Here is a 27126-nt window from a genome sequence, read left to right on the forward strand (position 1 = left end):
GAGCACAAAAGAAAGATAATTGCAGCTGGCAAAGGCGAAGGTGGGTACTAGGCCTCCCAAAGCACGAGTAAAATGAAATAAATCTGCCCAGGGACATACAACCAGATGAGCTAAGTAAGATGTTCTCATCTTTCCTGGACTCTTCACTCCGATGGAAAGGGCCCACGTTCGGCTAGGAAAAGTCACAACTTGATCTTTTGCATTTTGTCCTGCCTGCTTTGGGGGCCATTTCCCATCTTTTCTAGCAAGAAAATCCCTGTGCAAATACTGCCAGCCACCTTCATCTGGAACATCCACTGTTCTTGAACATCAGTGCTGCCCAAAAGAACTTTCTTTGGTGATGGGGATGTTCTGTGTCTGTGCGGTCTGGGATGGTAGGCACCAGCCACATGTGCCTACCGAGGGCACTGAGCACTAAAAATGTGACTAATGTGACCAAAGAGATGAGTTTCTCAAATTGTGTTTAGTGTTAAGGAATCTTCATTGTGGCCAATGGCTCCTGCCTTGGCGGGCTCCAGATCTTTCCTGCCATCTATCTTCACAGCAGAACTTTTCAAGGTAATGGCCAAACTCATCTGCCAAATCAATTCTTTATAATGAGTGAAAAATGACTTAATTTAGTAATACTTCCAAATTAATTGCTTATATTCTTTCAGGAATTTTCAAAGCCTTACAGGGAAAGAGTGACACATGGTCACATTTGGAACATTTGCCTTTGATGCAAGAGTCTTCTAAGGACCTCTCAAATAATATCAGATGTGTTGCTGCCTAAAAATTAAATATTCCCAGATCAATGACTGCTCAATTGCAACCGGGTGTGTAGGGTGGGGACACATCTGATTGGTTATTGACCCTGATTAGCAAGCTCTTTCCATTTTATAAACTCTTATTCCTTTAGAGTTAAAATTTAGCCTTGATAACCCCAATTTCTACTTCTTAAGAGAGAGAGGGTAAGCATGCAAGCTAGAGAGTCCCTTTAGCGGGCTGTGCAAAGTACCCTTTACGAGATGAATGGGCACAGCGTTAAAGTAAACATGCATAATTTGAAAATAATTTGGGGAATTTGCATTGTTTTGACAAATTGAAATCTGCCCCTCTCCATGAGGTTCCAGGGAGACCAGATGGTAGTGTAGCGTATTGGAGGGGGTCCAAAATTGCTTTTGTGTTAATTGATACAGTGTGCAAAGAAAGGTCTCTGGGGAAAAGTATCCCCAGGTAGTTGATTGCTTTGGAAATCCAGCAGAGACGAACTGTGTCAGATGAGAAGGGAAACATAAGTTATTGAGGACTAATGCCTCAGATTGGACCGGCTAATTTTATCACTGGGAATTCAGGACAATGTTTCAAAAAAAAAAAAAAAAAATCAAAAAGATATTTCTGGACAGGAATAGGAATTGGTAAAGAACTGAAGTAAATTAGCAGCATGCAGGCCCAGTTTGACTTCCCTTTGGTGTGAGAAAGTGTGTATAGAGCTGTGACAAGGGGTTCAAGGGCTCCGTTTTCTAATTTTAAAGTGCTGACCCTAATCAGCTGAGCGGAAAGGGAGTGGACGGGGACGGAGCCTGACATTGCAAAGGCTCTTAGTAGTGCCTTGGAAAAGCGTTTGCTATTTAATTGGAACATTCACACCTGCTAAATAGCAGTTGTTTAAAATGACACATTGAGAAAGAGATCAACCGTTTTGGGATTTCCAAAGAAGAGGAAAATTCCTGCACCAGCTCACGCAACTCTGTAATTTTACCTAATGGGAAGTCAGGGTTTTGTTTCGTCTTAGGGGAAGGAATGCTCATGCTTCAGCCTGCTGGGGTTTTATGTGTTTTTGCAAACTTTTGCAAAAAAGAGGGTGGGAAGGAGGGAAGGAAGGAAGGAAGGAAGGAAGGAAGGAAGGAAGGAAGGAAGGAGGGAGGGAGAGAGGGAAGGAAGGAAGGAAGGAAAGAAGGAAGGAAGAGGGAGGGAGAGAGGGAAGGAAGGAAAGGAAGGAAGGGAGGGAGGTAAGGAAGGGAGGAAGGAAGGAAGGAAGGAAGGAAGGAAGGAAGGAAGGAAGGGGGAGGGAAGGAAGGAAGGAAGGAAGGAAGGAAGGAAGGAAGGAAGGAAGGGGGAGGGAAGGAAGGAAGGAAGGAAGGAAGGAAGGAAGGAAGGAAGGGGGGAGGGAAGGAAGGAAGGAAGGAAGGAAGGAAGGAAGGAAGGGGGAGGGAGGGAAGGAAGGAAGGAAAGAAGGAAGGAAGGAAGGGGGAGGAAGGTAAGGAAGGGAGGAAGGGGACGAAGGAAGGAAGGAGGGGAGGAAAGAAGGAAGGGGGAGGAAAGGAAGGTAGGAAGGGGGAAGGAAGGAAAGAAGGAAGAAAGAGGGAGGGAAGGAAGGGAGGAAGGAAGGAAGGAGGGGAGGAAGGGGGAGGGAGAGAAGGAAGGAAGGAAGGAAGGAAGGAAGGAAGGAAGGAAGGAAGGAAGGAAGGAAGGGGGAGGGAGGGAAGGAAGGAAGGAAGAAAGAGGGAGGGAAGGAAGGGAGGAAGGAAGGAAGGAGGGGAGGAAGGGGGAGGGAGGGAAGGAAGGAAGGAAGGAAGGAAGGAAGGAAGGAAGGAAGGAAGGAAGGAAGGGGGAAGGAGGGAAGGAAGGAAGGAAGGAAGGAAGAGGGAGGGAGGGAAGGAAGAAAGGAAGGAAGGAAGGGAGGGCAGGGGGCAGGTGGGTGGGGGCTAAGGAGGTAGTGTGAATGAAGTGCTTAAGAGGAGGTAGTGGAAGGAGGGGAGCTTTTTTATGAGCTCTCGTTTCTTCTAAATTTACACTTTCAACTGTTTTCCGCCTATCCATTTATTTTCCGTCTGCTTCTTTTTCCATAAGGTCGGATGGAAATGCTTGTGCTGAAAAGAAAATAAGACACGTGTTTTTTTTTCGTAACAGTCAATGAAGAGGGCTTTTTTCCACATGGCTCCACGAGCTGTTTAATGCCATCGCCTAATGCACTGCCTAGGATATATTGCAGTTTTTTACATTTCTCTTTTAGCCCTTTAAAAGAACAGTTGTCTGACCTTTTTTCCAGGAGGTTAATCAAGAATGCACAGCCTCATAAGGCTGATTCAATTTCCTTTATGTGAACATGCTGCATAAGTGATCATGATGGTGCTTGTCTGGTCCGCCAAGCTTCGTCTTGCAGTGACCAGCCTTTCATACGAATGACCACATATGTTGTGCATTTGGCCACGTAAGGTGAGAAAAAGCAAAATAGATTTTCCTGAGCGTTCAATCAAATTTCCACACAATGGACGCTCTAATGTGGACTTGAAATGTATCTGGTCATATATTATTTAGCCGTACTGTATGTTGTGTTTTAAAATTTTCTACCCCATATTCAATTTTAATAAATGCATGAGTAGATGCAATATTTGAGCTCTTTATCTTAGAAATTCAACACTTTCAACAGATTCTTTTGACTTCAAAGAATTTAATATTAGTATCATAAAAGGTCTTTTGAAGAATAATACTGGAACATAAGAAAAATGACTGCCTGAGTGTGCCCTATCATTTTGAAAGTGTTTTATTGCTTTAATTTCCTGTCTTAGTAAAGTAACAAGCGGCATAATAGAAGATATATTGTTACAGACTTTGCAATTTATTACAAGGCTTGAGCTAGTTGAAGACTTTATGTGAAGCGAAAAAGAAAACCTCTATTTCGCTGAAAAATGGAGAGGAACCACAACATCAATGTTGCAGCAGCTTTAAATGGAGTCCTATCTTTGACTGATAAGTTATCTCTACACGCCCTGTATGTTTGCATGAAATAAATCCGTGGGCACAAGCCTCATTCCGTGCTAGCTGTGTGTCATTAGGTTCCTAGAAACCTAATGTTCTTTCATTTGTGAGGCGTGTATAAGATGACTGTTGCTATTTGGATTCTATAGCACAAAGGTGCTATTAAAGCAGAAATGACCCATAACATACATTTTCATTCATTTATTACATTTTTTGCATGCGTGACTGAATTTTAATCCTCAGCTTTGTCAACCTAGTATAGTTGTATTAAGCTTTTTAACCCAGTTTCATGTACCTGACTTTGCTGTGTTTTACGCACTGGCATAAAAGCATCGGAGAGAAGGCATTTATCCTGCGGAAGAACAGACAGACAATTCATTTCTGCTTCCAAAATTGTAGAAATGAATGATGGACACTCTGACTCACCTGTAACAATATATTGTGAAATCGCCTCGTAATTAACTGCAGGGAAGGGAACACAGAGGGTTTAGCAGATTTTGTTTTATGTTGTTGTTGTTTTGTTGTGGAGGTTTTAACACACAGTAGGTACTCAGATACACAGACGGAGCAGCACTCCTAAAACGGAAGCCACACGTTTAGCAGGGCAGAGCAAAAAAGGCAAAACTCTGAAGGACTTCTCAATGCTGTCACCGTCCCCCCATCCCAAAATTGCAAAACATCCGTTCCTTAAAGATCGTTTGCTTTTTTCTACAAAACAGAACAAAATGGGACATACTCTCATGTGGACAGCTCATTTGAAAAGACCAAAAGGCCCATCTCATGTTTTAATGACAATCATCTGAAATGTGTAGGTTTCATGAGTTAGGGAGTGATCATTATCACCCTTGGTGGTGTTTTGAACACATCCTGAACAATCTGCTTTGTCCGCTAGGAAGCTAAACTCCTTGGCTGATGGTGTCTTCATGTGACGAAGGTTTTATGACATTTAAACTAGTACGTCTATAAAAACCTCACCCATTTTTAGGGAGCACATAGCTAGGCTACCTGCAGGCTGCCAGTTTAATACAAGAGCTTGGACATTTCTGGTTTCCTCTGTTATCTATGTTCATCTTAGAAAGAATAATGATTTCCAAGCTTTACTGCTAACGGAAGCACAAAAGATTTCCTCTGGGCTTGCCACAGACAATCCTCGGGCACATTAGAGGAGTCAACTAGAGTTAGTTCAAAGTGAATTACTTCATTTTAATCATGGTGACTTTACCAGCTCAGTCAATATGCTGTAATGGCATGTTGTCAAGCTTTTCTTTTCACCCCCTTCTTCTTTTTTTTTTTTTTTTCTTTTTCCTTTCTCCTCTTTAAATGATACCCAGGTCACTTTATTTTCAGGCATATTGTTGAGTCTGTTCAAGATTTATGGACTTAACAGCACTTCCAAATGACTCATCTTGTGTTACAACATTTGAAGTCTTGTTTGGTAACTCTTTTTCCTCCTAATCCTTGGCTAAAATCTGTTGAGGTTTTTTGTTTGGTTGGTTTTTTTTGTTTTTTTTTTGAAACAACCGAATGAGTCCTTAGTTAAGAGGCATTGCCAATTATAGAGTTATAATGAGTGCAAACTTCAAAATGCAAATATGCAAATAAATAAGACATTGCACCCAGGATTACTAGTGACTAAATATTTACTTCACCCTCATTCATTCACAAATAGGAGGCTGGGAGATGTAGAAAGCAGACCCATATGCATATAATAGTCATGTAACCAATTAAAAGAGACATGTTAACATTTGAAATTCACTGTAAAGGCTGTGTGACGTCACTCTGAAAATCTCTCACTGTGGTGCTGCGTGTTGCTATCAGGCACCGTATATCATGCATCTTTTTTTTTTTTTTTTGTCTTATTCAGTTATTATTTACTTATTGTCATGAAGGTTAAATGATAAGTGGCTCCTCTACCTCAAGGAAAAAAAACACACTCTTTTCCTGACGCTTCTCACGGACCGTGCATTGTTTTTCCATTCCTTCTGGACGGAGCGCTCATTAGTCCCCAAACCTCCAGCCTCTCAAGCACCAGTGGAGCTCTGTGCCATCGTTTCATTCATGATTTCTGTGTGTGAGGACCCCCTCGCCCAGCACACGAAAGCGCTATAATTACTTTCATTTCTTGGTTAGCATAGGTCATAGAAGTAGTGTTAATAATAATCTTTCCCTCTGGACTTCTCTGTATTTATATATCTCTGATGCAATAACCGTCGGGACCATAGAGGTGTATTTTGTCTTCATTTCCGTCCCCTTGGTATTGTTTTAGCCCAGGGGGAAAATCAAATGAGGTACAGAACATGGTAAACTCACACAACTCTGAGGTCATTAACACCTAATTAGAAACAGCTTAGAGATCGAAATGAGTCTTTGGTTAAGATGTGAGGGAGAACAAGAGAGATCAGACAGTATTTAACTTCTTCACTGCCAGTGTAGTCTTTATCACCCATGGCCAGGCGGTGCCTCATTGTCTCCTTTCTGACTTGAAGAGGGAGTTTGTGTGTGTGTGTGTTTTCTTTTCTTTTCTTTTTTCTTTTCTTTTCTTTTCTTTTCTTTTCTTTTCTTTTCTTTTCTTTTCTTTTCTTTTCTTTTCTTTTTATTTGATAGAATAAGCACTCCGTTGAAATACTGAATACCAAGAAGATTTTGCCCAAAGGCCCAACATCCTCATTGATTTTTCCTTAACTGAAAGTCATAATATTCCTTCAATTCAGACCTACATAACCTAAAGATAAAGTGGTTTTTTTGGTCTGTTTCTTTGTTCTTTTAATATTGTGTGACAGGAGGCATATTACTTGGCAAAAAAGAAAAAAAGACACCCATTTTAGGGAAGTTATAATCATATTTTGTCAAGATGAAGTAAATATTTATTTCTAAAAGCATTACAGCTGCGTATCTTTATTACATTTTTAATAGATTTTACGTTTTGCTACAGGACATCTTTTAAAAAGTTTGTCCCATCCTTTATAAACGTATAGCCATTCTAATTTCTACCCTGCTATTTGGTACATTAAAAACCACTGAAGGTGGGGGGCCTGGGTGGCTCAGTCAGTTAAGTGTCTTTGGCACTGGTCATGATCAGATGGTTTTTGAGTTCGAGCCCCACACTGGGCTCCGTGCTGACAGTGTGGAGCCTGCTTGGAATTCTCACTCTCTCCTCTCTCTCTGCCCCTCCCCTGCTCATGCTTTCTCCCTCTCTCCCTCTTTCTCTTTCAAATACATGCATACATACACACAGACCACTAAAGGAATCCATGTATTCACGTAGGGTGGTCTACTGAGGGCCTTTGTTTTCTCGAAAGGATCAATATGGAAAAGAGAGAAATGAGGGGTACCTGGGTGGCTCATTCAGTTAAGCATTTAACATCGGCTCAGGTCACGATCTCGTAGTTTGTGAGTCCGAGCCCCATATTGGCTCTGTGCTGTCTGCATGGAGCCTGCTACAGATCCTCTGTCCTCTTCCCTCTGCCCCCTCTCTGCTTGTTCTCTCTGTCTCTCACAAAATACATACATAAACTTTACAAAACAGACAGAGAAATGAAATGTGGAAAACGCTCCTGCCCCGAAGGAGGGACCTCTTCCTCTCCTTGTTCCCAGATCTACAACTCGGCGCTTTAAGTATTCATGGTGTGCCTTCTACCAAAGGATTCCTTCACCCTCAGGAGCTGAAGCCACACTGGTAAAGCTGAGTTGGTCCAGTGGAAGCCCAGGAGCCCCCTGGAGGAGTGTGGAGGGGGTGGGGGAGCCCGGCTGCTCTGTCTCCCCCCCGGCCCCTGCCACCGTCACCGCGCAAGCCCTTGCTAATGAGTGTCATCATCATGGGAACTGTCTCAGTGTTGGAAAGTTTCTGCTGCTGGATGTGAATGGAATTGTCTGTTGAGACGACATGGCTAGTTGCTTGCTGCTTGTATGAAGCAGCCAAAGATCCCCAAATCAGGGTAAAAGTCATCCTTGTTGATAAATTGGCTCCAGACTCACCCTGTTCTGCCTGCGGGAACTCGTAAGGGCCTCGGTCCATCATGAACAGAGACTCCTTAGATGAGGAGCCAGCCACACTCAGGAGAAGTAGATGTCAAAACCTCAGCCAGTGACTGCGAGCTAAATGCTTACTCTGGATGTCCTGGGAATACGCCTGTCCTCAGCTTTCCCAACCTAGAGGCAGTATAACATCAGGGTCAAGGTCTAGGGTGCTGACATTAGACTATTGGCTGTAAGTCCAACTGTGACTTCTATGATGCCTCTCTGTCCCAGTTCCCACAATTGTAGAATAGGGATAATGAAAATAGTATGTTGCTCACAGGTTTGTTGTGGGGGTTAAATAGTATAAGGAGCTCAGAACTGTGGTGTCTTATTAATAGAAGCCATCTGTTCTCACACTGTGGTGGAGTCGGGGGGCCTCTGGGAGGGTCCTTGAGATCCTACCTGTGGGTCCAATAAGATCAAAACTCTTTTCATAAAAATGCTGAGATGTTATTTGCATTTTCACTCTTATTTTCTCATGAGTGGGCTTTGAGGGTACAGAAGCCACGTGACCTATGATTTCACGATAGATCGAATGTAGAGGCAGGTAGGAGAATCCAGCTCCTTCTGTTATACCAGACAGTAGAGATTTGCCAAACTGTAAGATGATGCAATTCTTCTCACTATAGGTTTGGTTTGAAAAATATCATTATTTTTCATTAAAATCTGTTATTTTTAACATATAATGGATCTATTGTTATATTAATTTTTTATGTTTATTTATTTTTGAGAGAGAAAGAGAGACAGAGCATGAGTGGGGGAAGGGCAGAGAGAGAGGGAGACACAGAATCTGAAGAAGGCTCCAGGCTCTGAGCTGTCAGCACAGAGCCCGACACGGGGTTTGAACTCACGGAACGCGAGATCATGACCTGAGCTGAAGTTAGAGGATTAACTGACTGAGCCACCCAGGGGCCCCTGGTCTATTGTTATTTTAAATGTATTCATAAATATATTTTGAATTTCTAACATGATAAATATTGATAAAACCCACATTAAAGAAACTTTTGTTTGTTTTATTTTTTAAATGTAAAGGAGGTCTAAGTCCAAAGTGATTAAGAACCACCAAAATGAACTATTACTGTCAGCTTCTCCCATCCTTCCTATTTCGGCTTTTACCCTGCAAACCTGCTGGGACCAGTGGAGTAGTGTCTTCACTGCTTTCCCTTTAAAAGAGGAGCTGATCCTTTGGGAGAGGGAGCAGTCCTTTTTTTTTTTTTTTTTAATTAGCAAACACAAGGAACCAAATTTGTTTACAGTGCTGATTCCTGGGCTCCCCCTCCAAGAGTTCTGATTCCCAAGTTTAGGTGAGACCCCCAAATCTGGATGTCTAAGTAATTTTGAAATGTTACCACATTTTTTTAAAGAGCAGTATTGCCCATGGAACTCTGTTTTCATTCCGTCAGATTTGACACAGTGTCTGTGTTCAGCTTTTGCCCTTGTACTTGGGGCTTCTCACCTTTTCTCAGTGAAGGTCAGCCAGACCTGTGGTCTTCTCCGCAGAAAGATGGAGTCATTGTGAGCAACAGGTGATTCACAGACGTCTGTGGCTGGTTTGTAACTCTGAAGATACAAACAATAAAACAATGCTATGTGCCAGTTTTCAGGGCCTCTGCATAGCTCAGCAGTAACTAACCTTGGCGGGGGAAGGGGCAAGTAGCTCCTTCACTTGGGACTTTCCAGCGGCTAATTAAATTGAGGATTATGACCGAGATGCTATGGGGAAGGACAGGCTGTGGTGAAAGGGCAGGTAAGGGTGGGTGGGGACTGAGCTGGTGGATGGCCTTGAACCATGCAGCTGGCCTGAGGTTTTCACAGTCAGGCTTTTGTTTATCTTTTGAAGAAAGCATGGAGAAGGGAGCGCACAGCCCACAGCTCACCGCTGGATGTTAGGTGTCCCGGTTTGTAACTGTTGATTGCTTGTGGAAATTTATCTTTATGTTCCTCCCATCGCTTCTCTGTGATCAGAGAGGCATTATCTGCAATGCATATGTTTTCAGCTTCCCAGAACTGGGGTGTGAGAGCCTGGGACTTCAAACCCGTTCTCCAGTCCAATTTTCTAACTAGCAGCTCTCTACAATACTCTGATTTGTTACTGGTCGTGAAAGATTCGCTAGAGAAAGATGCATTAACCCCAGATAAAACTTACAAAAAGAATCCTGACCACAACTCAGTATCTTTCAAAAGAAAAATGTCATAAAGCCGACTATCACTTAATGAACACCCCAGCCTCTTCTCCAGCCTCCATGCACGACCCCCAACCTTCACTCGCTAAAATTTTCTCTGCATCAATCCTTCAGTTATAACCATGTGCCCTTGGATGTATTACCATTTTTATTAAGTATTTTCATGATTCCATTTAGAAGGCAAATGAATTATTTCAGAGGAAAGCAAAACAGAATGCGTACATCAAACATCCAATATAAGTAACTCCCAGCAGCTCAAAATACATTCTAAGGGCTTTATATACCAGCCGTGCTCCTACTAAGGCTTAGAGAGAATTTTTCTCCTGGTTTAAAATATACTATTAATTCTACAAGGTCAGAGGGTACCTCATGAACAAAATATGTTAGTTGATTGTGTTCATAGTGATTGTGGCAATGAAAAAGACATAAGAATGTAAAACCTTTCAAAAATCTGCCCGTAGGGAGATATTTTACCATCTACCAGGGACTAATACTTCTTATTTTGAGAAAGTCATTTTATTACCCACATAAAGAGGGAAGTTTACTGTGAGAAAATTGAGGCAGGAAAATTGTAAGTAGTTTTCTAGTAACCAATGGTAACTAAGAGTCCCATTTCCTGTGTTAGTTTCATGGTTATTAGGGCAGGTCTTCTTGATTTTGGCTAAGAAAGAGAGAATGAGAGAGAAAATGAGGACTTCTGTTTTTTGTTTCCTTCTTCCTTTGGCAACCAAACATAAATAACAACATGAATAGACATCCATGGTGACAAGTTTTTTCCAACTTGGTTTGGGGATTAGGTAATTTCTACTATGATGCGAATGTATATAGAGAGCAATGTAATGGCGGGGGGGGGGGGCACCCCTATTAACCCCTAGATTAACTCTGAAGAGGTAGAACTTCAGAGACCCTGGGCCTGGAGAATGAGTCGGGGAGGAAGTTTTCCTGCAGTGAGAATAGGAAGCACGATGGTCCCGCCTGGGCAGCACTGTAGATGGAGGGCAGACAGGGTGTGAGAGGAATCAGACACAAAACACACACTTTGTCCGCCATGATTATGGTGTTGGCGATTTCTTCTCTTTAGGACAGAAAGCCTTTGAAAGGTTTAAGCTGGGAGTGACATGATTGTCGCTGAGGGAGGGAGCAATGCTTACACATAGGAAACACCTGGTAACAGTTGCACTAATTACCCTACAGAAGAATCTCTCCTTCCCTACCCCGCAGCTTGTCTGTGGGCCTGTGGAACCATCATGAGTAAATGACATCCTCTACCAACTTCCAATCGTAAAGCCAATAACACCATTGAAAAGGATTCCTACAAAAATATTTGCATCAGCAAATGAGAGCTCATTTGGTGGACTGGGAAATAAGGATTCTGTGGTTCTGTAAATAGTGGCAACAGCCACAAGCCAAAGGGCAGCCTCTTTGAGTGTACCGTGTGATCGAACCTGACGTCCTGTATCAGGATTTGCAGCTTCCCTACCCATGCACAGCATAATCACCATGAGTGGTGTCATCTTTGAAAACGAAGTACAACAATATAAAGCTTGCAGTCACCGGCTTAGGTGTTGACATCTACTTCCCCTGAGTGTAGCAGGCCCCTTATCTAAGGAGTCTACGCTTGTGACAGACCACGGCCCTTATGAGTTCCCGCAGGCGGTATAGAGTGAGCTGGGAGCCAATTTATCAACTTGGATGACTTACTCTGATTTGGGGCCTCTCATGGCTCTTTTGGCTGCCTCAACAGCTAGCAAGCAATTAGCCATATCCCCTCAGCAGACAGTGGCATTCAGGTAAAGCAACAAAAACCTTCCAAGACTGAGAGTTCCATGGAGATAGGACTCATCAGCAGACATAACCATCCTATCGCTTGATTGCTTCTGGGAAGGAGGTTAGGGAGTGTTAGCCTATCAGCAGCTGACCAGAGGGTGATTTATTTCTCGGACAGTGTCAGTTTTAACTGCCTACAAGTTTGCTGATGTCTGCAGCTGCTATAGGAATCTATTTTTGGCCAAACATTTTGGAGGCAATGGTAGTTTTGAAATGCCTAAGGCTTCTAAGCCAATTTGGAAAATTCAGGGGATTTGAATTGAACAAAGTTCTATAGATAGAACTCACCCTACAAATATTTTCATTGCAAAGGGAAGACTTAAAACCCATTTCAACAGGGCTTTTCTTGTCTGGAACATGTAACAAGTTTTTCATTGGTCTGACTAGTGTTTGTGAATACAATTTTTACATGAGCGATCTCAGCAATATGAAATTGGTGAGGAGTTTTGGGGTGAGCCTGGTTCCCCCTTCAGTGTTTTGCTTCTGGAAGATAGAAGACAACGACAAGAGAATTGATATCGTTTATGGAAACCAACTCAACACAGAGAGTCAGAGCAGAGAATTCAAAGCAAGGCAAACAACTACTTGTTGTGATGGATGTTTTCTGATCTACTCTCTTCCTTTCTGTACCCAATTTGGTGTCCTGGAAGGCTGACCTTTATAGAGTCCATCAGCAGGTTCCCTTGATCCCTGGCTTCCAGTTGGGTTTAGCCATTGAGAAACCAGCAGGAGATCAGAGGGTTGAGATCATTATTCCCCAGACTCCTCCCAAGTGGGCTATGGGGTAACACCAGCCCTCTGCTAAGGCCACAGCTACTTTTGAGTGGCCTCTTCTATACTTTCAGCTACTTTTTCCAGATGTCACTAAGGACCCCCTCAACCTTTCAGGCCCAGGATGGGTTTCTCTTGACCCTGCTCATACCTTTCTGAAGAATCCTTTCTCAGATTTCTCAATTGTACTGTTGTCTATTTGCATATCACATACATGTAGGTTATTCTCGCTAAAATAAACTATGGCTGATATTCGCAAAGGAAAAAAAAAATTAGATTCAAGACCTCAGAACTCAATGTTCATTTTAAACAGGTTGCTCTGCAAGTACACATTAAATTACACGCCAAATACAATTGGTAGACTTGTCAGAGTCCTTTGAACAGTGAGAGGAATCCCAGCCCAAGGCACGTCCACCCTGGACATTGTACTCATTCACTCTCTGTCAACAGCCATATTCCTTGTGTGTTGGTCAGGAGATACAGCTTTAGGCATTTCGCATCCTAACCTGATAGTTTCTTACCTATGTCAGCATTTTACTTGTTTCAGTGACCTTTTAGGAAGTTGATTTGCAATTGTTATTTGATATATAACACATTATAATTTTTATCACTTAAAATAGGTAGAAATGGGCTCTTAATGTTTCTGTGCAGAAAGTCTGTTTTTCAGGGAGAGATTCCTGACATCATGCAGGTAATACCTACATGAAGAGGAAAGAAATAGTTTATAGCAACTGAACCTCTAAGACTCAGTTTCATCATTAAAATATGAGTAATGATACTGGCACCTGGGTGGCTTAGTTGGTTAAGCATCCGACTCTTGATTGCAGCCCAGGTCATGATCACATGGTTTGTGAGTTCGAGTCCCACGCTGGGCTCTGTGCTGGTGGTGTGGAGCCTGCTTGGGATTCTCTCTCCTTCCTTCTCTCTCTGCTCCTTCAGCGCTCTCTCTCTCTCTATTTCTCTCACAAAATAAATAAATAAGCTTTTTTTTTTAAATATGAGTAATGATAATACTTAACTTATACAATCGTGAGAATTAAAAACAAGCAGTGTATGCCTGGGACACATATGACGCTAACAAATGTTAGTTGTTACTTATCCCAATTGGTTATTTTCCTAATTTGTCAAATAGAAATTTTTATATTACCATTTATGGGAAAACAGAAAATACTTGAGGATGCCTTAGTAACTTATGGATGGCTATTGTACCTGTGAAATAAATAGAGGTCAGGTGTCCTCCTGATTTCTAGAACTAGTTAACTTATTGGGCATAGACTAATCTTGAATCTTTTTAACCAGGTTGTTTATCTATGTGAATATTAAAGAGATGGAAGGAATAGGAGAGAAGGAAAAAAAATGGACCTAGTTTATGGTAATCAAAGAGGTCAAATTGCCAATAGAGCCAAGAAACTATGGTTGAACTGTAATGTGGATGAAATTATTAACAAAAGACTTAATGTCTTTTATGTGCAATGAATTCTTCCATAATCAGAAACCACCATTGTCAGGTAAATTTCCATCCTTCAAAGTGCTTATTAAATGAATGGGCCACTGTTTATTATGCCTTACCACCCTGTTTAGGAAGGAGGATAAGGTCAAGGTCAGGGAAAATATTTGTTTAATACCTTTGTCATAAATGTATCTTCATTTGTTTTCAGTTTTGGTACATAGAAGAGCAATTTGACAAGTTAACACTCATTTTTTTTCTATATTTTAATGCTACAATGCAGAGAACAATAACATATCAATTAACTTTAATTGCCCTCTGGCTTGCTTCCTCAGATACCTGCCATTGTAAGCAGTGTGCTTTATGAATAGCCTCCTGGCAGTGAAAACCTCTCAAGGTCTATAACTTGTTCTACAATTTCTGTCCAGGGTCTCACAAAAAAAATCATTTAATATATTCTATATGTTGTCTCATTTCTCCAATATTCTCAAAAGTCAGAATCTTACCATTTATAACTGGATATTAAAGATAGACTCGAAGTCAAGAATGGAACAGATCCAACAACAATAAAATGAGCCCTCGTTGCCCATGCAAGGAACTGTGTGTTCCAGCAACTCCTCAGCCTGTACTTAAGGAAACAGTCGAAGGTAAGAGGTTCTGTTGGTCAGGCTTATGAAACTCAGGCAGCTGAGAGCCCTGAAGGCCAAGTGGGTTCTTCTCCGGTTCTCCTATTTCACATCAAACATGCAGTACCTTCCATGTTAATTCAGCCAGCATATGCAAACATTAATTGACATAAAGTGTGAACAATCCATATAGCGAGATGAAAACTATCACATGCTGGGAATTATATCCCGTCTAAGGTGAACTTGGATCAGTGTTAGACATGGGATCAATTCCGGGCACTGGGTGGCTCATTCAGTTAAGCATCTGGCTCTTGGCTTCAGCTCCGGTCATGATCTCACAGTTCTGAGTTTGAGCCCCACATTGGGCTCTGTGCTGACAGCACAGACCTTCTTGGGATTCTGTCTCCCTCTCTCTCTGCCCCTTCCCTGCTCGTTCACTCTCTCTCTCTCTCTCTCTCTCTGTCTCTCAAAAATAAAGAAACTTAAAAAAAAAAAAAGGGGGCGCCTGGGTGGCGCAGTCGGTTAAGCGTCTGACTTCAGCCAGGTCACGATCTCGCGGTCCGTGAGTTCGAGCCCCGCATCAGGCTCTGGGCTGACGGCTCGGAGCCTGGAGCCTGTTTCCGATTCTGTGTCTCCCTCTCTCTCTGCCCCTCCCCCGTTCATGCTCTGTCTCTCTCTGTCCCAAAAATAAATAAAAAATGTTAAAAAAAAAAAAAAAAGACATGGAATCAATTCTCTCTCCGTTCCTGCCCCTGATGGGCTTTTCCAAGACAGTGATTTTTGCACAGTAGCCTGTCCAGAGATGTCCTGTGTGGTCAACCAGCTGTGTGGAGACCGGCTGTAAAGACCAGCAGTGCCTCCCTGTGTGTGCACACCTTCTCCCCTTTCTACCTCATTTCCCGTTCCCTCACTCTGGCTGCTCTTGGATTGCACTTGCCAAATAAAACACGAGCAATCAGTCAAGCTGTGAAATATCAGGCATCAAAACATGTTCCTTGAATCCTTCTTCTTATAATAATTGCTGTAGATTGCAAGAGCTTCATAGGATATGGGAAGAGATATTTTCTTTCAATACAGAACAGGCCCCGGGGCCAGGACATATAAACTAGGTTTGCCTTTGGTGCCCACCCTTTCACACTCCCATTCTTTTTTACTTTTCCATTTTTGTTGAATCCCTGGCTTTTAGCTACCTTGTGACCTCATTTTGCCTTTAACTCTCCCAGGATTAATTTGTACGTTATCACTCCTTAATAATTTTTTTTTAAATTTTTTTTTAACGTTTATTTATTTTTGAGACAGAGAGACAAAGCATGAATAGGGGAGGGGCAGAGAGAGATGGAGACACAGAATCGGAAGCGGGCTCCAGGCTCTGAGCCATCAGCCCAGAGCCCGACGCGGGGCTCAAACTCACAGACTGCGAGATCGTGACCTGAGCCAAAGTCGGACGCTCAACAGACTGAGCCACCCAGGCGCCCCAGTAATTTTAATAATTTAATATACATTAGTAACTCAATGAGTTACCCCTTGCAGTAGTAGTTTTTTAATGTTTATTTATTTATTTTTGAGAGAGAGAATACAAGAAGGGGAGAGGCAGAGGGAGAAGGAAACACAGAATCCAAAGCAGGCTCCAAGCTCTGAGCTGTCGGCATAGAGCCCGACACAGGGCTCGAATTCACGAACTGTGAGATCGAGACCTGAGCCAAAGTCAGACGCTTAGCTGACTGAGACCCCCAGGTGCCCTGGTAGCATAACATTTCTTCAGAAGAACTAATAGAAAGGACAGTGATAAACCCCAGTGGTAAAATTGCAGGCCCTGTAGTACATAAATCATCGTAGTTCTATGTTTGGATGAAAAGAAAACTTTTTGATGCCATATAAATCATACAAGCTTGATTAAAAAAATTCAAGTTCTGGAATGCACCAGACCTGGGCTTAAATATTAACTCTGTTCTTCACAAGCTGTGTGATGTTAGACAAATCACTTAACCTCTCTGTGTGTCTTCTGAAAGATGGTGAAAATAATACCTACCTCATAGGTTCATGGTGTAATTAAATGGTATCCTCAGGGGAAGGAAAAAAAAAAAAAAAGAGGTTAGAGTGGAAGAGAGCCAAAGCATAAGAGACTGTTAAAAACTGAGAACAAACTGAGGGTTGATGGGAGGTGGGAGGGAGGGGAGGGTGGGTGATGGGTATTGAGGAGGGCACCTTTTGGGATGAGCACTGGGTGTTGTATGGAAACCAATTTGACAGTAAATTTCATATATTAAAAAATAAAAAAAAATAAAAAATAAATGGTATCCTCAGCCATAAAGGCTGTGTTGATACCCCGGAAAGGTCCCATAGTCAAATGGAGGAACAGGTTTATTTCACAGAGCGATGTGAGTACTTCCCTAGTAGGTGGAGGGACAGAAGCTAAAGGAGCAAACAAGATGGTTAGGCTAAATGTTGCTTATGTGAAAATGGAGTATTTTTTCCCCCTATTTTACAAAGCTATTCTGTTATCAGTTTCTGAAACAGGCAGTGGTTCACAGGGCCCATAAGGGTAATGACTTCTGACACTCAGCCTCTTTATTAAGACCCCTGATGTGCAAGTCATTCTTAACGATCTGCAGAATCACGGTTTAAAATCACCAACTCTCCTGTTCAGGAGCCATTGCTAAAATTATTCAGTGCTATGAGCTTTCTTATGCTTTGTAAACAGTTATTTGTTATATTCCTTGGAGGTTAAATATAAAGGTACCAGCAAGAAGATTTCATGTACAAGCAGTAATTTTGATGACTCCGGGATGTAGAAATATTCATTTAGATGTTAAGCAATTTTATATTTGAGATAGAAAGTTAGCTTAAAAAACATGATGCATAGGAAAATGTCTACAGTCTTAATATTTGCACAGTGTTTTATAGGACAGAGTGATAGAATGCCTGTAGTTCAGTGTTGGTCTTTTATTCTTTTCAACAAAGGAATTGCACTTGGTCTCTTTTGAGAATAGTGTTCAAAGAGGAATAAATTTGTCTCTTAAATATTCTGAGTGATTTTCCTTTTTTGTGTGTGTGTGGGGGGGGGTGGGTGGTGGCGGCAGTTTTTTTGGCAAAGTAAGTATCTGCCACATAACGAGCCTAGAATCTACTACTTGAGCATCTCTATCTGGCAAGATAGGTGAGTTAACACCTCGGTAACAACCCCCAACTCTCCAGCTATGTGTTCATCTCAATCCAGCTGGAGACTCTGGCTTGTCTTCACTACAGGGTACAGGCTGATGGAAAAACCACCATCTAGAGTATGGCCCCGGTAGTATACGAAAAGAGAAAGGTCAAACGTGTCTGGTCACTCCCTGGCTCTTAGGGCTTCCTCTTGAATTCCAGCAGCCAAAGTGAGCCCCATGGCACACCTCACTTAGAAGAAGCAGGGAAGGGATGTTCAACCATGTCCTAGAAGAGACAGAGAGAGAGAGAGCGAGAGCTGGAAACAGTAAGGAACAGCCTCGTGACTGCAATCGTAACTGCTTTCTCCCCTTTTCACTCCTTGTGCTTTGCTTATGAGCTCATTTTCTCTGATTGGGCCAAAGACCTGTAACATCACATCCAGGATCTTTGTAACAAAAGAAGCAGAGGACACCCAGTAAAGCGACTCCATGAAATTAAGGGTAATATCGCATTCAGGATTCAAAGGCTTCTAAGTCTTGGTAATATCAGATGGCATTCATTTGTGCCTTTCTGTATACTTTTTCCCCAGGCATCTATTGCTGCCTCATACACCACCCCAAAATGTGGTAATGAAAACAAGTACCAATGATTTATTCACAATTCTACCGTTTGGGCTGGGCTCAGGTATAAGGTGGCCTCACTCATTTCTGACCAAAGGTCTCAGCTGGTAGCTTGACCTCTTTCTCCAAGATCTTTCCTTCCTCAAGGAGTCTGACACAGTATGCTATACTTCATATGTAATCTCAGGATACTAAGAGAGCAAGAGGGAAAGCTGGAAGCCATCTTGAGGAGAAGCTAGGATGTCCTACAGCAACATCAATTTCGTTGCCATCTGTTCACCAGACTATGTCCAGGGGACAGCCCCATTCAAGGGGAGCAGAGAGGTTCTTGATGGGAGGGCTGTTCCATTCAAGGGGAGCTGGGAGACTCTTGACTGGGGCGGGGAGGGGGGGCTTGGTGGCAGAATCGTGTGACAAAGGAACATGACCCAGGGATGGGAGAATCATCGTGTCCATCTTTATGAACAGTCTAACCACACAGCAGCACATGAGGGTGACCAGTGGCTTTACAGGCTGCCCGGAAAATATGCGCAGAGCCTGGAAAAGATACTGCGATTTTCCAGAGATTTCTTGGTGGGTTTGTTTTGGTTACAAGCGAACGGTGGTCTGGAAAATAACTGAAAGATGCAGTTTCCATTCATGGGAAGTGAGAAGCTTTTCAGTTGATTGTTGTCATGTGTCCTGCCAGTGAGGAAGATGCTGTTACAGCAGTTCGGTCTGCCCTCCGTGATCTGTCCTTGGCCATTTCCCATTCTGTTTTGCTTTTGTATTTATTTCTTAGGGTAAAAAACCTCCTTGAAAATTTTGTTAAAGTAGAGTGTGAAGAAAATCGCCACCGATATGGAGATCAGTGCCACATATCTCGAAGACTTTTACTGTAAACATTTCTAAATTCTCCACGTATAAACTTTATAATGGTTTTCAAGAGTGTGCCATTGGGGTGCCTGGATGGCTCAGTGGGTTAAGCGACCGACTCTTGATTTTGGCTCAGGTCATGATTTCACACTTGGTGACTTCCAGCCCACGTTGGGCTCTGCACTGACTCTTTGGAGCCTGCTTGGGATTTTCTGTCTCCCTCTCTCTCTGCCCCTTCCCCACTCATGTGCGCTCTCTCTCTTTCTCTCTCTCTCTCTCTCTCTCTCTCTCTCTCTCTCAAAAATAAATAAATAAACTTAAAAAAATAAAATAATCAGGTCAGAATAAAAACATACAGTTTTGTAGAATAAGTGAAATCTCTCAGAATTACCCAGATCCAGGGTGCTACCACCTGGGTATATTTTACATCATCAATATAGACTGTTGCATTCTACACAATTGCTTGAGGCTTCCAAATGATCTTTGAGCATATTAAGTGAAATATTTTTCAATACTCCAATTTGAGTGTACAGAAATATGGAAAAACGGAATGAGCTCTATATTAAATGAAAATTCAGAATCTGTCTTAAAATTACGTGAGTAACATGAGTTTTAACTGATCTTCTCGTGGGATTGGGGATTTTGCCCCAGTAGAAATCATGCGTTATCTCTACTTTAACTGATGTTTATCTAGGGTGGTATACTATCCTTGTGTTGCCTCATTCTTGGATTTGACCTCCCAGATTCCCTGAATGATGCCTTACTGAGGCCTCCTCCATTTAAAAAGAAGTGATTCAGGGGCACCAGGGGGCTCAGTGGTATTGAGGGTCTGACTCCTGATTTCAGCTCAGGATGAATGAATGATCATGAATGATTCCAGGGTCATGGGTTCTGCACTGAGCATGGAGCCTGCTTAAGATTCATTCTCTCTCTCTTTCTCTCTCTCTCTCTTTCTTCCCCCCTCCATCCCTTCCCCCCCCCACCCCTCTCCTCTGCTTATGTGCTCTCTCTCTAATATAAGAAAAATTTTATAAATACATACATACATACATACATACATAAATGGAAGTGACTCAGGCCATGGCTTCATGTTGCCATGGCAGGCACCCTTTGGAGATAGAAATCTTAAACCACAGCAGACAATCTTAGTAATATAAATCTTTAGTAATATTCCTGCAGCTCATTGGACTAAGCGTCATCTTAAGATTATTTTCTTTTTCTGATTTAAAAGTTAACTCAAATGATAAATAACAACTTTAGGTGAGGTTCTCTCTATCATAAAAAAGTACTCTCAGAGTCTCATCAGGAACTCCTTTATCCCCCAAGAACGAGACCAATCCCTTTTCCCATGGCAGGTAGGACCTCCAAGTAAATTCATGCTGATCCCACTGTATGGTTATTACTATTGTGAAGTTGCAGAAAGCAAAGATAGGGCAGTTATCTGTCTATCAATTTGCCTCAGCAGCAGACACAATAGCTCACAGCAAATATTGTTGATTCATTGATCAATATTTAAAAATTCAAGGGCACATTTCTGAGGATAGCCAAGGGATAAACTAAACAAGCCTAAACCCGAAGTCATAGTTGTGAACTTACCATAGCCCAGAGCTAATTCAAAATGTCTCTTCATCTGATTTCGTCCAGAGCCTGAAGTTACACTATTTGGAGATATTTGAGGGAAAGGGGGATTCTACAGACTCAGAGTCAATGTCTAAAAGTACTAGTAATACCTCTGTTTTCTTAAAGGATCCCAAAGATGCTCTGGAACGGGTTTTGGAAATTTATACCAGGGACACAGTAACACATGACACATCAATTTGGCTCAGTGACTTTTGTTTCCGCCCACAACTAGGCTTAGCAAACCATTCAGTTGTGCACTTCGGGACACTACATGGATTCACGTCAACCTCTGTAGGACACCAAACCAGTGGTCTTTATCGATTCCTTTGTGCAGTGTGCTAGTTTATATTTAAGGTCATGCTGCCATTTTATTCGGAGACATTGAGGAAAATACATCCTTTACTTTCTTCCATATTTATGGTTTGCTCTGAAGCACTTTCTTCCTCGTTTCAGCCACATTGATAGCCTCAGTCTGACACAGTGATGGTAGGTAGCATTTGGTGGTGATCACATTCAGTTAACAGATACTCTATCTTGTCACAATTTAGAATGCCTGATGTTTGGAGGAGCCATAAACCTTATTTACATATTTGCCTTTGCCAACTGTAAATTTCCCTTTTATCGTTTTCGGCCTTATGGGGCTGTAAACATTTGCCATTTGCTCTTTGAAAGTTCACCCTGGATAAGAAATATTGAAGTAACAAATGTGCCTTTGTTTCTTCAACCCTTTGACAAAAATTTTGGTCTTCTACAAAGGATCCATTTTCAACGTAAAGATGTCTAATTTTTTTTATTCACTTTTTTTTGTAGGAGTCCTTATTTCCTTTATAGCCATTTATAATTGAGGGGAAAGGTGTGAAATACTTTGTTCACACAGCCTACCTTGCAAATGCAAACCATATGTTATCTGTTTTCCTATGTATTTTGTATTGCTAGTACCATATGCCCCAAGTGATTGATCTTACCGTTGTGAGGAAGCTAAAGATACATATATTTTAAGTCTCTCTTGTAGGAAGTAAGATGTTCCTCTATTGCTCTTTCAGATTAATGTGCTAAAAGCCTCTGCTCGTGTCTAATGGCTGATCCATAATTTACATCAAAATTTCAATCACTTTAAATTAATACAGCCATTTCCTTAATGAATCTTGTTACTAGAATCTCGGATTTTCACAAAACAATCCAGTCATGGCTGTTTACCATTTTTTGTTTAGCATAAAATCTGAGTATTCAGAGTATTTTCCATTTTAGTTTTTGAAAATAATTATTAAATTACTTGTGTTGATAGTAAGTATCTTCCATGCACCTTTTGTGAAAAATATATTCTATTATCCTCACTCCCTTTTCATCTTCTTTGGGATTTCATAAGAACGAAAGAGAGAAATATATATATATATATATATATATATATATATATATATATACACATACATATACGTATGTTCTACTAACAGACATAAACATTGTGAGACTTGTCTCTGAAAAAAAAAAGGTTTTTATGTTTGGGTTTTTTGTTTGTTTATTTGTTTTGTTTTTTTTTTTCTTGTCGGAGCCCATAAGAGATATAAGAATAAGTCACAATGATTCTGTTGTGATTTAGGAGTCAAAATTTTCTCTGCATCAGATTCTAGAAGGGATGTATTAGGCATAGCAAAGGAGAAAGTTGAAAAATGAATGCCTGTGACATAATTTTTTATTGTAATTGTTGCATAATGACTATTGCACCTTAATACTAGTTCAGCCAACTATGGATATAAACATCTGGTGTGTGTTTACTCCATGGTGAAAATAAACACTGAATTACTAATCATAACTAACCATGGGTTTGAAAACTAATTCTTTTTCACAGGAGACATTGGACTCCATCTATATCAAATGATCACATTGCATATAAGAGAATATCCCCATATGTATCGATATTGAGGTGGAAAATAGATCCACTGCTATGCAGCAGAGGTGACCTTGGGTGACCAAAGGCCTTGTTTACATCAGAAGAGTGGGCACACACAGCTGAGCCTCAGTGTACCGACTCCCCACCAAGCCTGTTAACAGGATGCCTTCCATGCACGGTGGTTTCTAAACTGGGTTCAAGGAGCCACTGGGTCACTACCAGGGGAGATTCTAGGGGCTGCGGGTGGAGTGGGTACGAACAGACCAGACTAAGCCTAGCACTTCTGCTTTCCTGAAGCACCGATCTTCTTTTACCTGTTTTATATATCAGTCTTCTTCATAGACTTTCCTCTGAAGAAAGGCCTCCTGAGCATTAAGAAAACTATTGCAAAACACTGTCATAACACAGTATGTCGATGAAGTCAAGGTATTCTAAAAATGATAAAATCGTGAGAGAAGGGTCACAGTCAGGAAAGAACATAATGGTCCCATTCATATGGGAATTGAGATTAAATCACATTACATGTGCTCTCTCTTCCCTGGCAACATGTAGATACATATGTGTAGTATATATACACACATGTACACATATATTTGTACATATGGATTAATAGGTATATGCATGTGTGATCATAGATTCTATATGTGTATATATGTGACTATACATATAAATGTGTAGGGAGTGTATACATAATATAGAAATCACACATACACATTCATATGTATACGTGTGTGTCTGTGCATGTGTGTGCATACGTATAGGGAGAGAGAAATCTGGCAGCACATATTGCTGAACATGTATTATATTCCAGGGACTGTGCTAAATGCTGGACCTACCTAAAAGAACCAGAAAGACAAGGAACATCCCTGCCCTCACAGAAAGACAAACAGGAAGCGAGTAAACAGTAAACAAATGAATTGAACAATGATGGATGTTGAGTGCTGGTGTAAATGAACAGAGAGATGTGTGGAGAATCACAGAGACAGAGGGACGGGTTAGATAGTGGAGGATAGAAAGGAGCATGTCCCTTGAAGAACCAGATAGAAGTGCCAGTCTGAAGTCTTTAGTTCTAATCCTAGCCCAATGTGGTCCGGGCAGCAAAAGTATGTTGAGTGACATGATGAGGGACAGAGTTCGGTGTGGTCTGCACTGTACGAACTCGTCTAAGTAGATCTAACTAATGTGGGCAGAGAAGTCTTCTTTAAACACCTGAGGAAAAAAAAATGAAATTATGACTTTGCTAAGGGCTGGGATAGTATCTGCAGAGACACAAATGTTGAAGTTTCCTTATATCCGTAGCATTTCTGGTCAAAGTCAATGGTTCAGATATCAGTCTGAAGACCAGTGTTAAGAGATCATTTGGGCAGGTAGGAGTCGCAAACTAAGTGTCCCCATATACGGGGCCGGTGTAAGGTGAAGAAGCCGGCCAGGGTATGGAGCAGGATAGCCAGAGAGAACACGGCCTTTCTAAGCACACAGTGGGTCCTCACTACATGGGAACTCAGGCACACTGTTGCCAGAAGCTAGGATTAAGAAGGAGCTAGAAATCCAAGTGTCCCTGTAAAAGTCCCTCCTTTTTATTGTTGCCAACTAATAAAACGATCAACATGGGGAGAAGTATCTTCAGGTTATGGAACTTAAGTTCACACTAATGTGTTCAACAAATCAGTTGCTTAGCCCCTTTTCTTATTTTCCAACAAGTAAGAAAAGTACAAAGAGATTGAGTGGCTTCCTTGGGTACAGACATGCAGTGAATGGCAGAATTAAGTCTAGATGTTCTCTGATCTCATCTAGGGCATGTTTCCCGATTCTTTCCACCAGTTCTGGGGAATAAGTCTACAATGCATGATCAGGGAATAAGTATCCAATCCTCAGTTCAGTAGCCATCTCTGACTTTGAAAAAATGGAAGAAAAAAAACAAAAAAAACAGAACAAACTACAACGAACTGAACTCTGTGAACAGCAAGACACACGGGAAAAAAGCAATTGTGAAGGATGGCCTTACAAGACTTGGGGTCTCACTGGATCATGGAGCAAGGATTGGAAGGAATCAGAATAGTTCTGAGCTTGTGCGTTTTCAGTTCAGTGTGGAAAATTTCAGACATCTGTTAAAGTAGAGAGAATGGTATAATGAACCTGTACGTATGCATCCCAAATTTAATCATCGTCAACGATTTGCCAATTTTGTTACTATTCATGCTTCGACTTTTCAGTGGAATTTCACCTATGAATACTGGTCCTGAGGTTTTAAAGTTGGTGAGCCCAGTTTTGGAAGAAGGGCAGCCAGACAGAGATAAATGTTTTTGTGTGTGATGGGGGGAGAAGAAGGCAGCACTGGGGGGGGATATCAGGACATTTCTTTGGGGGCCTGAGTTTGAAGTGGGAAATGTCTGGATTGGAGCAGAGTATTCAGAAATGAAAATCAGATTTGGGGAGTCCATTCCATAGCGATGAGATTTGAAGCTTTGGAAATGGGTAAAATTATCAGAAGAAAATGTAGAGAGGAGAGGAGAAGAGAAAAGAATGGAGTGGAGGACAGAGGACGGGAAGGGAGAGGGAAAGGGAGGAGGAGGAGGAGGAAGAGGAGGTTGCCATGACAGTCAAATGAGGTTGGAGAGGTGTGACCATTTCTGACACAACCAGAAGAGAATTCCGGCTCCTATCACAACATCTACCAGCTGTCTGTGCCTGCGCCAGACTTTCCTGTCTCATAGGGAGAACTGTGGCAATTCTATAGGAAGGCCACCCCCTGCACCTGCTCAGGGTCTCATCCCTCCTACCGCTGCCTCAAGAACGGTTCTTCATCAGATTTTCCCTCCTCTCCTGCTTCGTGAATTTGCCCTTCTTTATCTTACCATTAGCTCATTGACAGACTGCTTTTTCTTCCACTGGCTCCCTCCCCTATTGTTGTCCCCTTCCTTTTAAAGCAAAACTCTGTTGAACGAATTGTTGATATTTGCTTTTCAAATTCTCCACCTATTCCCTCTTGAACTCCCGAGAATCAAGATTTCACCTCCATCATTCCTGTCCCTAATGTTTTTGTCAGGCATGAAGGACCTGAATCCAATTTTTGATTTTCGGTTCTCAGTCCTTACTTGACCTACCAACGTTATTTGAAGCGTTGATCATTCCCTTCTCCTAAATGTACTTCCTTCACTCGGCTTCTGGGATATCAGACTCTCTTGGTCTCCTTCCCATCTCTCTGGCTATTCCTGGCCAGTCTCTTTTGCTTGCTCCAGCTGTGGCTGGCTCACTATGAGGTCTTTGGGCCACAAGCAGTCGTCTGGGGCAGCAAAGGTAGAAGTAAGGTGGAAGACAGCCTAAGGGACAAGCTTATACTTGTTGACTTTATCCTACTCCCGTTACCTAGCCTTTGAGTTCTGTTATTATGTAACTTCTTAAAAAATTGACTTACTCAAATCTAGGGCATGGATATCATTCTGGGTAGGCTGATGGTTGATAATGGAATCTGCTCGTGGCATGTAGCCTACACAGTGCCCTGATTGAGAGACCCACAATAGATATCGGTTGCATAAGTAATGAAATCATGGATAGTGGGGCATCATGTTAGGTTTCCTTCAGCATACGCACTTCTCTTTTGTTCCTTAGCAGTTACGTACAAATAGGGCTGTTAATGTTTTGAAGCTGCTGTTATGTAGAAGAATACTTAACGTCACTCAGTGTTTGGGGATCACCAAGTATTTCTCTTAGAATTATAAAAATCATCAGTGCCATTGTTTCCATGTTCTTTAAAAAAATTTTTTTAATGTTTATTTATTTTTGAGAGAGAGGGAGAGACAGAGTGTGAGTGGGGAAGGGGAAGAGAGAGAGGGAGACACAGAAACGACGTAGGCTCCAGGGTCTGAACTGTCAGCACAGAGCCCGACACGGGGCTCAAACTCACAGACCCTGAGATCGTGACCTGAGCCAGTCAGACACTTAATGGACCCAGCCACCCAGGTGCCCCACCCGTACATATTCTTGCTGTCACCATTATAGCATATCCCACTGGTAGAACAAACCCAAGCCAGAGGTTGACATCCTGAAATTCAAAGATCATTGGTGTATCTGTATCTTTTTGCAGTTTTAGAACGTCAAAAATCCGGCATGGGAATAAGGATATTTTCTGTTTTTGCTATCATGCTCCATGTCCCTTTTGGTAAAAATGCAAACTTTCCTGGAAAACAAAATGACTCAATTGCAATTATCGTCATGGTTTAAGACAGTATAGTTTGTAACGTTGCTTTACTGAGAATCACCAAGTATAAAAAATTCAAAGATTTATGTTCCAGAGTGCCTTGAAATCAGCAGAGGTGCACCTGCAAATTTTGATCTCATATACAAGAAGAGGGCAATCAGCTTCTGAATTAATCCATGTATTGATCAC

General features: G+C 41.8%; 1 protein-coding gene across 1 annotated transcript in view; it reads left to right on the forward strand.

Moving 5' to 3' along the window:
• TENM3 (teneurin transmembrane protein 3) overlaps positions 1–27126 on the forward strand; it is a 2564262-nt gene that overhangs the window by 1440099 nt on the left and 1097037 nt on the right. The window lies entirely within an intron of this gene.

The sequence above is a fragment of the Neofelis nebulosa genome, chromosome 3 (assembly GCF_028018385.1).
Source record: "Neofelis nebulosa isolate mNeoNeb1 chromosome 3, mNeoNeb1.pri, whole genome shotgun sequence".
Classification (NCBI taxonomy): Eukaryota; Metazoa; Chordata; class Mammalia; order Carnivora; family Felidae; genus Neofelis; species Neofelis nebulosa.